We start from the raw sequence: 12305 nt of genomic DNA, 5'->3' as shown, positions 1-12305 counted from the left end.
AGAAGAGGCTTACTGAGCACAGGCAGACTCTGCCTGTCTGTCTAGCTTCCTCTATTGAGCCCATCCCTGTGGTATCTGGGCACCTTCCTTTGCAGGGGAGCATGTCTCTTTAAGACAGGCATTCTCCCTCCCTCCACAGAGCAGGTGAAATTAGTGGCACTGCAGGCTTTGCAGAAGGAATTTCAGGCAGAGTGCATTTGCCCAGATTGTAATTTGTCCTGGAGCCAGAATACAGAAGATGCCTAATTGTTTTCCTCTGTTATCACAGCTAAAAACCAATCTGCTTCCTCCCTGAAAATGTCACTGATATGAGTGCTGCCCAAGGGTTTTCCCTACACGCTGCAAAGGGCTTGGCTGGTGTGCGGGTGTCAATCTATCAGTACTGTCGAATCAGCTGCGGCGGCGGAGGGGATGGCTCTTGGTTAGAGTAATGGGAAACAGACTAAGGCCTGCGTTCCACCAAACGGGGTAATTTAAGGCAGTCTGCCGACATTGATCTAGACTCCCGGGAGGGTAGGCAGAGGTCACAGGAGAAGTGGATATGGTTATCCTGTCATAAAGAGTGACTGTGGCTAATGTGTGCACGTCTCTCTCTCTCAGTATTGATTGCAAAGATGAGAATGGTTCCATTATCAGTCACCTCTGGCTAATAAATATTTTGTGTTTCCTTTATAAATGATGGAGGCAGCAGGAGAAGGTGGGCGAAGTATTTTTTATTGATCTGCTGCCTCGGATCATCTGATATTTTGGAGGGTCCAGGGAGTTCTCCTCAAAAGGGGATGACTTATAGGCGCTCCCATATGGCCCCCACCACTGTAGAATCTAGATATCAATGACTTTACCTTACATGGAAGGATAATGGAAGTTAAGCAAGAATTATTATCTCCACTTTAGATGAGGGATCTGGTTGCTTCTGCCTTCTCCTGAAACATTGCTGATAGGTTACTACCAATCTCGATGGGACCAGTGGTCTGATCTGGGATATGGTAAATCTGAGCTTCCAAGTAGTTTTCCCTCCAGGGAGCAAACTCAGTCCACTTGCAGCTGACTCTCACCAGTTATCTATGTTCTCACTGAGAGTGCAAAACACCCCTGAGGAGAGCAGCGATGCTGGTGGCTAGGGAATAAGGTCAAAATTGACTTGAGCAGAACTGAATGCAAAGGAAGTGAGAGAAACCCTGGGTTCAGTCTGCAGTTGTCTCTTCCACCCATCTACACTGAGGGTACATCAGCACAACAGAAATTCCCCTGCCACAGCTGGAGTCAGGTGATTCAGGCTCACGGGGCTCATGCTACAGGCCTAAAAAGAGCTGTGTAGATGATTGGGCTAAGGCTGGAATTTGGACTGTGAGACCCCCCCGATCTGGGTCTCAGAGCCTGGGCTCCAGCCCGAGCGGGAATGCCTACCCTGCCACTTTTAGCCCTGCAGTATGAGCCAGAATTATTTGACTCAGGTTCTGAGACTTGATCCCGTGGGTTTTTTGGGGTTTTTTTTGGGCAGTGTGGCTGTAGCGTCAGAGTCTGGGCCCCCTCAAATGTGACATTGATTTGTAGTACTTTGGTGCACCTTCAGGACCAGTTCACCCCACCTGGCATGGGGGAAGAGGGTCAATCAGAGTTCCTGGAGGTGCGGCCCATCCTGTCAGGAACACCCCATGTGGGCCTGGCTGGCTGGCTTTGGGGTGTTGCCAGTGCCCCAGTTCTCTTGTGTGGATGCTGCCTTACTGGAACAGATGGTGGGAGGAGTGCAGGCCAGGTTGTGTTTTCTGAGTTGCGGTAAGGAGTGTCGCTAAGCGCCCTGCCCTTATGCTCTGCCACGGGTTGCAGCAGACCCCGCAAAATAAGCGATTCAACAACTAAATAAACAACAGGGCTGAGTACCTGAGAGGTGCACTTTAAACAGGGTCTTACCAAAGCTGCTGCTCCCAGATTTTGATGGACACTCTTCCAGGCCACTTTAAACACTGCTGACAGATGGTGCAAACTGGTGCTTGTGAGGCTTTCTGGGGTTTCCCAGGCTTTTATTCCGTTTCCACTTTGGCAGTCCAGGGCTGAGGGACCCCCTATTCCTTTCCCTTCCCCATCACAAATCCAAAAGGGTTTGGGGAGCTGGGCTGATCAGTCGATCCTTCCAGTCCAGCTACATTTTTACAGCACTGGGTTATCAGGGCACCTACTGCAAGTATTTTAGATACTGGATTGTGGAGAGCGAAGGGAAGAGTTCAGGTGTTTGTGGGGATAAAACCCACTGCAGCCGCAGAGGGAATGAGAGGCTCTAAAGAGTCTAATACTTTCATCCTATTAGCGAGATTCGGAGCAATTACAACTTCATTAGCCAAATAGGCTCTTCTGTTCATGGACTTCTCCACCTCCCCATAATCTCCCCCTCCCCGCCCCTTCAAGGCTTTGCACCAGGGATCTGCTGCTAAGAGCACTGCAAAGCGCCAGGGAGGCAAGGGAGGGACGGATGAAAAACACTGTGTCGGCCAAGAGGGAGATGAGGCATTGCTCGCCCCCTCATCTGCCAGGCCTAGGCCCAGAGACTGATGTGTGGGAGGAGGAGGGAGCCAGTTTAAACCCTGAATCTCTTGTCTCTTCCATATGTTTGCTGACATGCCCGAGTTTTATCCTCCTTGTGACTCCTGATACTGGGAGGGGGGCAAAATGTAGACTGTGGGATACATGATTGCCCCACATGTCACCTCTGGGAGGAACTTCCAGCCCCACCTCCCTGCGTCAGGGCAGCCAATGCCACTGGCTCCTGGGGAGCTGGGGTCACAAGAGCGGGTAGCATGTGCCTCTGAGCTCCTGTCCACTGTAAATAAGGCCCTTTACGGTGCTTCCGAAAATAGAGGTGCCTGAGTCAGTGTAGTCACTTGACAGTCTTGGCCAGCGTGTGTGCTGCTTTGCCTGGAAAAAAACAGGGGCCAGTTTAGTGGATAACAAAGGATGGATTGAGCCTTCCTAACGGCCTGATCAAATCCATTTCAGTGAATAGTTAAGCAAGCTACAGAGCTGCTAAAAGGATCCACTGTCTTTTACACAGTAATGCCCAAACTATTACTTATTGTTTATAAGGGGCCAAAAGAGTGTGTGTCACTTTACAAATGTGGAGTGAGATGTTCCCTGAGGAACTTGCATTCTTGTTTGGATGGATATGGTATAAAAAGCTGACAGAACATTTAGCATGAGAACCCACACCCTCTAAACACGAATGCACTACTGTATGTGTGGTGCAAACCCCCCCCAGGATTCGTGAATGTTTGTCCATGAGGGGGGGTGGATATTGTAGATATTCAAATATTACAAAAATATTAAAATAATGTTAAGGAACTAAAGACAAGCATACAAATATGAGGAAATGCCCCGCTATGAAATACATATCCAATTGGAATGAGAGAGGCTTTTAATCCTCATACTTCAGGGCCTAAATATTCACCTACTTGGATCAGGAAGTAATTTCCTCTTGTGGCAAGTTATTCTGTAAATACCGGTAGCCACATTGCATTTGGCACTGACCTGAGACTTCTTACCAGAGAAAAGATGGCAGACACCTAGATTGGTCCGTTTCAATATGATGACTATGCCTGTTAAACTTCTAGTATTCCTACCCATTTAGGACAGGAAGGAGTGATTAGGACAATTAACGATGATGGGAAAGTTTTTTGATAAAAGCCTCCTCTGTTTTCTGTGGTCACTGTGCTTCGTATAGTTTTTTCTTTAAAATGCTATAATCTCGCATTATTTGGACTGGCTACCTGAGGAATTCAGGCCCCAGTCCTCTGCTGGGAGCAGCTCCATAAAAATCACTGCCTATCCTGGAGAAAGTCACTGAAGGCAGCAAAACCACACCCATGTACACCAGCGGAGAACCTGACCCTGAATTTTGTAGGCTCTTCTTCCATATAATGCAGGACTGTAGCATTTGGAAATTGTTAAAACTTTGAAAACAAGAACTGCTATAAGTTGGGCAAGCATCTTCCTATGTATCCATCAGTGGTTTATTGTTCTAGGGCTTGATCCTTCCCTCTGATTTATGGCACAAATCTTTCAGAAAATCAAGCACTGCCCATGTTTGCACGAGTACCGGGAGCTCTTTATCCAGGATACATACAACGAGGAAACATTGTCGTTCCATTTTATTTTATGTATGTATGTTTTTTTTTCCTGGATCTGTCTTCTCTGCCAAGTTTTACCAACAATAATATTTCATAAGCCAGTTATGAAAGCCAGGAATTCTGATGCTTGTGCTGCTAGCATAAATAAGACCTTTTATTGTCCACACTGTGCAGATAAATATTGTGCAGTGATTTCTGCTCAAAGAAAAGACTCTGCCTTTGGCCACCTGATTGACAGCCCCTTCCGTGTCTTCGTGGATAGTAACCACACATGCAGGATAGTAAGTCCTCCCTCCTCTACCTTTGTCAGACAAACCAGCTAGAGATCAGTCCTACAATAGGTGACTTCAGTGGGCGTCTTTACTGAGGACTGGGGAACTGGGCCCTTAATGAGGGACAGAGGTGACTGTAGGAGCAATGGATGTTTCCTTTCCTGTTGCTACGACTGAGCGTGAAACTCAGACAGGCTGGAAGCTGGCTTGGTAACCCTGGGGACTGAAGTTATTGTATTATTATTTATATTGGGATAGCGCTTAAAGCCCTAGCTGAGAGTGGGATCCCATTGTGCTGGGCCCTGCACATAAGAGCACAGTCTTTTTTTTTTTTTTTAATCCACAGAACTGTACCGGCTTTGGGAGCTGCAGAGCAGGTTCCCCTGCACTGCACCACCCTGGCCATGTGCCTCACCGCTGTCCTGAAGAGACTCGCCACCTCAGAGGTGAATGGAGAGTTAAATTTCCATGGCCCATTCATTCCTTGGCCTCTTCTGAGCCCAGCAGAGGGGCTTAGCTGTGGTGGTTGCTGAGGTGGGGATGCCTGTCCCCTGAGAACAGGGCTGAGGTTTTTCCTTCCATTTAAACCAAAAATACCAACAAATCTATTAAAACAGACAGCACAGGAAAAGCTTTTGCCATCCAGGGACATATGCACTCATCAAGCGTCTGGGCGAGGTGCAGTTTGCAAACATGCCTGAGGCCTTGGGTGTACTAAGGATTCCAGCTGTTGGCACAGCTATCAGGGCTGCCCAGAGGAGGAGGCAAGTGGGGCAATTTACCCCAGGCCCTGCAGGGGCCCCCATGAGAGTTTTTCGGGGCTCCTGGAGCAGGGTCCTTCACTTGCTCCTGGGACCCTGGAAAACTCTCGTGGGGCGTGGGGCCCGGGTCCCCAGAGCCAGGGGTGGCTCTAGGTATTTTACCGCCCCCAAGCATGGCAGGCAGGCTGCCTTCGGCGGCTTGCCTGTGGGAGGTCCCCGGTCCAGCGGACTCAGCGGCACGCCTGTGGGAGGTCCGCCGAAGCTGTGGGACAAGTGGACCCTCCGTGGGCATGTCGCCAAAGGCAACCTGCCTGCTGCCCTCATAGTGACCAGCAGAGCACCCCCCGCGCTTGGCGTGCTGGTGCCTGGAGCCGCCCCTGCCTGGAGCTTCTTCCGCTCTGGGTCTTCGGCAATTCGGCGACGGGGGGTCCTTCCACCCTGGGTCCCACCGCTGAAGTGCTGGGTCTTGGGCGGCAATTCGGCGGCGAGGACCCCCCGCTGCCGAAGACCCCAGTCCCCCTGAATCCTCTGGGCGGCCCTGGCAGCTATACCCATGTAAATCCTCAAACCTTTACCGCAAAGTTGCTATTTGTACCAGTGATGCTCACATCTTGAAATCAGGGTGCGTGGAACCAGTGCAAAATGCAATCTTTGCCTGTCCATGTTAGAAATTTGCAGCTACCCTGGTAGTGGGCAGTGGGGCAAATCCCCCAATATAGACCAAGCCAGTGCAACAGAGTTCTTACGACGCCTCCTAGACCTCCCCTCATCCCTGCTCCTAAACTCAAATCAAGGGACAGCACCTCTGGGCTTTAGCCTATGGACGCTCCTCTCATGAGTGCCGGGGAAAGCTCTGACTCTCTGAAAGTGATTGAGCCCTGCAATCTGGATAAAGAGCCCCATTCTACTATCTTCCCAGTAACCTGGAGTGTATTGTCCTTTCCTCCAAAACTTCAGTCAGTGGGCAGCTAATAGCCCGTTCAAGCAAAAGGAAATTGCCCGAGGGCTGCAACAGCTGCACATGAAAGAATTTGAAGAGAGCAGCACTGTGATGAATGCCCGTTCTCAAAAGGACTGGGATCCTTCTAATCTGTTAGTTTCTCAGCATCTCTTAATGTAATTTTCTGGAAGGTCAGATGGGAGGTGGAATTAATCCAAGCCCTCCCTGGTGCCTATACAGATTTACCATCCTCCGGGTCCTGCTCTCCCAGTAGCTAGTATGTCCAGGGGTAATCTGTTCAGTTGTGGATCATCAACGACTTCCTTGTGCTGTAACTTTCTTCTGTCAGAGAAGGGAAAGCATCCTGTAAACGCCACCGTGATGTGGCAGAAGGGCAGGGAGCATTGTTGCTAAACCTGTACTGCAGCATCCCTGGACGTGAGCATTTGGGGCGAGCATGAGGTTTGTCTATCTGTAGCCGTGCTGCTCTTCAACACAAGGATGGCGCCGATGGTCCTTCAGATTGTCCACGTAATATAACAAGCCACACAACGTGACATGGAGCTTCCCGTGTGCTTCCAGTTACGTGTTTCATTCTCAGGCACAGCAGTGACCTAGGCATAAAAGGGACTAGGAGGGGTCTTCAGCCAGCAGTGCATCACATTGTTTTGGTCATGGCTTCAGTGCCTGGCACAGTGGGTTACAACAGCAGATGTTCTTGGCTGATGGAATCTCAACTGCCTCTGGTGTGGTGCCCCCAAATCCACCAAAGACGCGTGGCTATCCTAGTACAGTCACCTGCCTCATCATACAGAACACTTCGCCTGCTCTAGTAATGTAGGGTCCAGCTAGGCCCCCTTCGCTCCTGCTGAGTAGAACCTAAGGGTACTGCAAGTCCCACTGGAATCCCTGGGACTGCCCGTGAGATGAGGCACTAGTCAATAGGACGAGGGGTGGCGCAGTTCCGTCTTTAAAGTGCAGTTGCAGCTTTGTCATGTTGCACCATCCAAACAGCAGATTGTGGGTATGTCTGCAAGTCAATCCAGGGGTGCCCAGCTGAAGGAGACATCCCCATACTCCTCGCACTGCCGTGGCTACGGTATCTCTAGTGCAGTAGCTCAATGCGAGTGGCGGAGAGGCTAGCTGCTTCCAGTGCATCCCTTTCCAAGATGCTAGGCATATACTCAGGGTATGTCTACATCTAAAATTTTGCAGCGCTGGTTGTTACAGCTGTATTAGTACAGCTGTATAGGGCCAGCGCTGCAGAGTGGCCACACTTACAGCAACCAGCGCTGCAAGTGGTGTTAGATGTGGCCATACTGCAGTGCTGTTGGGCGGCTTCAAGGGGGGTTCGGGGAACGCGAGAGCAAACCGGGGAAGGAGACCAGCTTCGCCGCGGTTTGCTCTCGCGTTCCCCGAACCCCCCTGCAAACCGCAGGGAAGGAGACCTGCTTGCACGGAGGTTCGGGGAACGCGAGAGCAAACCGGGGAAGGAGACCAGCTTTGCCGCGGTTTGCTCTCGCGTTCCCCGAACCCCCCTGCAAACCGCAGGGAAGGAGACCTGCTTGCACGGAGGTTCGGGGAACGCGAGAGCAAACCAGGGAAGGAGACCAGCTTGATTACCAGAGGCTTCCTCAGGTATGCTGGGATACCTGCTTATTCCACGGAGGTCAAGAAAAGCGCTGGTAAGTGTCTACACTTGATTACCAGTGCTGGATCCTCTACACCCGAGACAAAACGGGAGTACGGCCAGCGCTGCAAACAGGGAGTTGCAGCGCTGGTGATGCCCTGCAGATGTGTACACCTCCTAAGTTGCAGCGCTGTAACCCCCTCACCAGCGCTGCAACTTTGTGATGTAGACAAGCCCTCAGGGTGGCTAGCCTCTCCTGCTGCTCACACCACTGTGGCTACACTCTGGTTTTAGTACGCTAGCTTGATCCGAGCCAGCGTGAGTATATCATCCCCGTGCAATTCAGAAGTGTTATTTCATCCCTGGTTTCTCCTTGCTGTGTGTGGGGAAGTACCCTGTGCTATCTCTCTGCTTAGCACAGATTGCTTTCTCTACCATGCCAACCCAGCTGGAACATTGTGGGGGTGGAGTTTTCCCCATGCTTGCTTGCTCTCTTCACTTGGGAAGGAGAGAAGTGGCCCTGTGGAGCATGCATCCACTCCAGTAGGCAGTGTGGCCTACTAGAATGAGCACAGGATTGAGCCTCATGAGGATCTGGATTCTATTCTCAGATCCGTTACCGACCAGCTGCATAGTTTTGGGCAAATCACTTCTCTGCACCGTGCCTCAGTTTCTCCTTCTGTAGGCTGGGGCTAATGACACCAACCTGCTTTGTAAAACAGTTTGAGTTCTACTGATGAAAAGCACTATAGAAGAGCTAGGTGGTATTATTCTTATTACTGGTAATAAAGGCAGAGAGTGCAGGGGAATAAGGGGCGCTTGATGCTCTCTTACACACACTCCCCCACCCCAGGTAACAGTCTGACCCTTTCTGAGCAACATCTGATCCATAATGGGGGCTCTGTTTCCCCTTTGGAGTGGGATGGAAACAAATCTCAGGCTTAGCTTCAGTTCTGAATAATGTTTTTATTATATGTTTAGTGTTCTCTATACAAAAAAATCAGTTTTTTACAGTGATTCTTACCACCCCCTAAAGATAACTGAATATTTTGGCCTTTGCTCATGCAGTCAGTTTATAAATCCATACATTAAACATTTCTCTGTAGTCCATAAATCATCTTGCTGTAAGCCTTTCTTTACAGCCTCAGATATGCATTTATCACGGGGGGGGGGGCAGAGTAGATTAACACAAAATAATTGTTTTCTTTTTTAAAAAGGCAAATAAATATGTAGAATCTATTAGAATGACCAGGAGGTTTTAGACAGAGATGGGAATTAAATATTTACAATGAAAAACCAAACCAAACTGAAAACCATAGTCCAATGTTTTCTTTCCAACACAAGCTCTGGAAATTCATGCTTAAAACTCCATTGTGCAAGGGAAGAAACCTGTTTTGCAGATTCGACATGGGTTCGGACTGCAATTGATATCACAATCTGAGAACGATGCCCACTTGAAAAGAACACGTGGAGAGATGGGTGTTGCTGGGCAAAGGGAAAGCCACTGATATAGTGGAGTTTTTAGGAATTGGAAAAGCATTATTATTTCCTTTAATAAAATGGGTTGTTGTAGTGCACGAAACACAACATGTTCTTCATTTGTACAAGGTTTTATTTTTTTATTGCTTCACTGAAATCTTTTGCTGCTAGTACAGAATTAACCTGGTACAATGCACATTGTTACAGGTGGCAATCACTGCTGTGCTAGGACACGCCCTTTGCATCTGGCTACGTTCCAGGAAATGAATTCAGTGCTTCAGAATTCTTCCTGGGTCAGGACAGCTGCTAGTGTGGATGGGAAAAGGCCACGATGGATTGACTGAGTGCTGCTGGTCAGGTAAAGCATGTAACAAGAGACAAAATCCTAATGAAGGTCAATAATGCTTCCCCCACCTTCTTATCTGTCCCCCCCAAATATCTATAGCAGGATGTCTCTGACAAGTAATGGGTTGCATCTTGTTTAGTCACTTAAACACAATTCATAATACGCCATTCAATCTCTGGGGTCAGAAACTTAGTAGACCAGTTGACCTCCAGGTCATTTTTTGCAGGGTGGAAATACGGGAAGGGGGAAATGTGTGGGTGTGAAGAGTGGGATGACCTAGGTAATTTCCAGGCAATTTAGACTTCAATAGCATTTCTGAAAGCAGGATTTCAAGAATATGACCTGTCATTTCATAACACAATCGATCCAACTCCTATATTTACTATCTCTAAGGAAAATTAGGAGCAGCCTCAATATCATGCATATGTAGCTCCTGTTTCTCTCCCTTGATTATGCACACTGGATCTGCTGGAGAAGGAACAGCAGCTTACTCTCATACCACATTTCAAACAGCGACAGAGCTTTCCCCCTGGCTTTGGGTACAATGGGGCCTTAGCAATGGAGTGTATAGCTAAGCTTCCCCAAGCATATATCTGGTTTTAGTTTGCCTTGTTACAGAAGTAGGTCCAGACTTCCTAAATTTGAATCTAGATCTGGACTTTTTCCAGGTTTCTGAGAGTGCTCAGATCTGAGATTTTGGTTCAGGCCCTTCTCTAGTTCCTCATGTCTTCCCCCAATTGCAAATTTTAACGAAAGAGCTGCCAGTTTCAAGCAGGACAGGGCTTGAGTGACAGGGCAGTTGAAAGCGCTGCCTGCATCTGGATGTAGAACCAGATTGTTTAGGGGAAATGCTGTTTTCACCAGCAAAGGGAATGCTTAGAGGAGTGGATGGTGTGATGCCAGTTTACATGTATGTTTTTTCTATGCCCTTTTGGCATGATAGGTGGGATGGCTCAGTTGGTCAGACACACCACATGGTGGGGTGCTTGGTTGACCTTTAGAATGGGAGCAGCATGCCCCTCTGGCTGCACACTGCAGCATATGCCCTGGGCACCTGACAGTGCTCCGTAGCTGATGGGCTCTGCCTACTTGAGGCGATGGTGCACAGACCAGCGTGGTGACTTGGATGAATCCCCCACGAGGGCAAAAGAGAGAGAATCTGGATTGTTTGCATTGCACAGACTTCTTTGAACAGCCAGGTATTACAGATGAACAAGAGCTATTAGCTCATCCAGTCCATCTCAGAGAAGACAGAGCATGACTGTTTCCTGCAGTATGTCTCCTGCAATACAGCTCCATAGGTCATCTTAATGGCTTATCATCTACCCAACAAAAAACATATTTGATGCAGGCATTGTTAATAGCTCTAGGGCCACTGTGGTGATTTTACAGTACGATCTGGTGGAAGTCATGCACATGTATTAATTCAGCTACCAAAATTCTAATTAGCCTTCAGTCAGATGGCTTTGCAGGCCGTGAGTTAGCTACTAGTAACGACGACTATGGAAAACATCTAATAAACCTTTATGGAAAAGACCTATGGGATATAATAGGAAATATTATGCTCTGTGTAGGTTTGTGAACCTCCCTATAAAATTAACAGAGAATTACGTGTGCCTGCTGCAAAACTCTAGAGCAGTGGTTCTCAGCCAGGGGTCTGGGCCCCCCCTGGCGGGCCACGGGCAGGTTTCAGGTTGTCCGCCAAGCATGGCTGGTGTTAGACTTGCTGAAGCCCAGGGCAGAAAACCAAAGCCCCACTGCACAGGACTGCAGCCAGGGCTGAAGCCAAAGCCTGCGCAGTTTAGCTTTGTGGGTCTCCTCCATGGTGTTGGTCCCCAGGCAATTGCCCTGCTTGCTACGCCAGCCCTGGCTTTTATAAGCAGAAAAACAGCTGTGGCACAGCTGGGCTGTGGAGTTTTGATAACGTGTTGGGAGGGGCCTCAGAAAGAAAAAGGTTGAGAAACCCCTGCTTTAGAGGCTGCTTCCAAAAAACAAAACAAAAAACAAACAAACATACATAAAAAAACAACAACAAAAAACCTCAACCTCATACAAATTTTATACTACATCCTATAGCTTTTTCATTTCCAGAGAACTCTACTTAATTTCTATAGACCCTTATTTTCATCCTTAGTAAATCATACAGGACTTCTCCATAAAGGATATGTGCTCTGTGCTTGGCTTTCTTTTCTAGATTCAGATCAATTTCTGGGGGTAACATTGACTTCAGTGGAGTTAATCCAGGGATACATTTTGTCCATTTCCTCCTACATATTTTTTTCTTTTGTGGTTACTCAAGGAGCAAGGGTTCTGTATGCTGAGGTGTCAGGAACCTAACTCATTTGGTATTTTTGAGGTAACCATCTCTAGTCTCTGCTGATCTAGGAATGTTATGGTGGCTTTAGTGAGCAATATGTGAAATAGCTATAAAGGAAAACACTTCTTTCCTTTTCCAAACAGATGCTATGTGGGTGGCTCAGTAAAGTGATTCACAGGGACAGAACATAGTGGGTGTGAATCACAAGCCAAGCTGCTCTCAATAACACCCTTGTAACTCCATAGAGGTGCAGGTGTAATACGGTGGCTAACTGTTTCTCATCCCTCTCTAGTGGCTGGTCCAGAGGGAGGATAAGAACTTCCTATTGCTACCCATCAATGGAGATGCTCCTTCGGATCAAATGACAGGCATGTGCTTTTGGTGGTTCCTAGGTACATTCCCTGTGATGATCCTGGGTGGGTGGGTAGGGAGGCTGTTGCAC

The 12305-nt window shown here is 48.4% G+C and overlaps 1 protein-coding gene across 2 annotated transcripts in view; it reads left to right on the top strand.

The window, feature by feature from the left end:
* Positions 1-12231, top strand: part of RBBP5 (RB binding protein 5, histone lysine methyltransferase complex subunit) — a 118182-nt gene extending 105951 nt beyond the window's left edge. The window contains exons 16-17 of one of the 2 annotated variants that reach the window (XR_004000249.1): positions 9408-9558; positions 12156-12231. The gene's annotated coding sequence lies outside the window, so the exon portion shown is untranslated. Of the gene's footprint in view, positions 1-9407; positions 11456-12155 lie in introns of those variants that run through there. The other variant, XR_004000248.1, reaches the window with a different exon arrangement.
* The last annotated feature ends 74 nt before the right edge of the window (positions 12232-12305 follow it).

This window comes from Gopherus evgoodei, chromosome 4, assembly GCF_007399415.2.
Source record: "Gopherus evgoodei ecotype Sinaloan lineage chromosome 4, rGopEvg1_v1.p, whole genome shotgun sequence".
Lineage (NCBI taxonomy): Eukaryota > Metazoa > Chordata > Testudines > Testudinidae > Gopherus > Gopherus evgoodei.
Note: the sequence above shows the minus strand (reverse complement) of the source record. Positions and strands in the feature narration are given on the sequence as shown.